At 34.4% G+C, this 2,000-nt stretch overlaps 1 non-coding gene across 1 annotated transcript; it reads right to left on the bottom strand.

Moving 5' to 3' along the window:
• Positions 1 to 757: 757 nt before the first annotated feature.
• On the bottom strand, positions 758 to 863 carry LOC113341272. The gene has a single exon (XR_003355850.1). It is a non-coding gene; the product is annotated as a U6 spliceosomal RNA (small nuclear RNA).
• Positions 864 to 2,000: the final 1,137 nt, after the last annotated feature.

Raw genomic sequence — 2,000 nt, 5'->3', positions numbered from 1 at the left:
TTCCTGACTTTGTTAGACTTTGATAAATATTCGATTGTGTTGTAGTTTTCTGGATGCTTTAAATCTATTCCTAAAAAGAATGTCGTGTCTCTCGTTTTGTTGGGTGATACTTTATTCACAGAAGCTATGTTCCTATGGAACTTTCAAAAAAACCAAACAATTCAATATCAAAAAAGCCATGACCAGGTCAAAATACTAACCAAGAGGAATTCGATTGTGTTGTAGTTTTCTGGATGCTTTAAATTTATTCCTAAAAAGAATGTTGTGTCTCTCGTTTTGTTGGGTGATACTTTCTTCACAGAAGCTATGTTCCTATGGAACTTTCAAAAAAACCAAACAATTCAATATCAAAAAAGCCATGACCAGGTCAAAATACTAACCAAGAGGAATTCGATTGTGTTGTAGTTTTCTGGATGCTTTAAATCTATTCCTAAAAAGAATGTCGTGTCTCTCGTTTTGTTGGGTGATACTTTCTTCACAGAAGCTATGTTCCTATGGAACTTTCAAAAAAACCAAACAATTCAATATCAAAAAAGCCATGACCAGGTCAAAATACTAACCAAGAGGAATTCAATTGTGTTGTAGTTTTCTGGATGCTTTAAATTTATTCCTAAAAAGAATGTTGTGTCTCTCGTTTTGTTGGGTGATACTTTCTTCACATAAGTTATCTTCCCATGGAACTTTCAAAAAATCCAAACAATTCAATATCAAAAAAGTTATGACCAGGTCAAATTACTAACCAAGAGGAATGTGAAGGAAATTTTTTTTGGACCATTTCTCGATTTGTGCGTGTCATCCTTGCGCAGGGTCCATGCTAATCTTCTTTTTATCGTTCCGATTTTATCGGATGTCCCCGAAGGGACGAGCTAACTGTGAAGCTCAGACTATTTAAACCAATCTCTGTTGTGTAATATGTGCATTATGGGACTAAAGCAACCGATGCCCCATCCTATATAGGTAGTAAAAAACGTGTTAGTCGCAGTTTCTGAATTCCTTTTCTGAGGCGGTTAACAGTTCGAGACTCTCTAGTCCCAACTTTTTATGAAACAATCTTTCCAACGTTCCTGCCCAAACCTCAACATTCATGACCACTTTTTTCTTTCTTTGTTTGGACATAGTGGAGAAAATTTCTTGAAGTGTATGAACTAGATATGACATAATTTAGGAAAATTTCCTAAAGTGTAGGAACTAGATACCATATTTCTTCAACCAAATCCAGTCATATATTCATTGGTATTCAAAAGTTCAAAACACGCTAGCTCATCCCAGTTTCTGGATTCCTTTGTTGGATACTCTCTAGTACAACTTCATAAGGTGGTACATTATGTTTGGAATCCTCCGTCAATAATTTAGGGGAAGCACATGTCCAACCATTAAAAAAAAAAAGATAACGGCTTTTGGAACTTCCCGGGGTCTGGAAATCTGAAAACGAACTAGAGATGTTACCCAGTTGGCCACCAATTCATACGTTGCAAAGTTACTCAAGCTGTGATATTTTGTCTCCAATTTGTCCCTTAGAACTGAAATGAGCTTCCCGTATAAGAACTCATTACCAATTAGATCAATGTCCTGCTAAATCAGGTACTTGAAAATGACCAATTTTTCAGAAGACAATGTTACATACCATGTGATTTAAGATTTTTCTGGGGTTGTAGTAATGGTAAGGATGGTTCGAACTCTAAGACTTGTGAAGGTGAAGGATTTTTAGATATATAAAAATTATATACAAATATATTGACAAATTGGTAGAGAGGTACTGGGACTAATGATTCAGCTAATTTTCATAACATAGGGCTCAATGATTTATTCTCAACAATAATCGCTCAAAACATAAATTATATGGACTCTTATTTTGCCAAAGTAGATTCTCAAAACATTAATTTTAAATGTTAAGCATGGAACATCAAATCACCTAAGCTAAGCATGACCCATCTAATCAAATAACAACCAATTTAATTAAATCATATTTCAATTAATTTTTAATGCAAAAGTCTTAAAAA

The sequence above is a fragment of the Papaver somniferum genome, unplaced genomic scaffold (genome assembly GCF_003573695.1).
Source record: "Papaver somniferum cultivar HN1 unplaced genomic scaffold, ASM357369v1 unplaced-scaffold_28274, whole genome shotgun sequence".
In the NCBI taxonomy this organism is placed as follows: domain Eukaryota; kingdom Viridiplantae; phylum Streptophyta; class Magnoliopsida; order Ranunculales; family Papaveraceae; genus Papaver; species Papaver somniferum.
The sequence above is the reverse complement of the archived record's forward strand: the minus strand, read 5'-3'. Positions and strand labels throughout refer to the sequence as shown.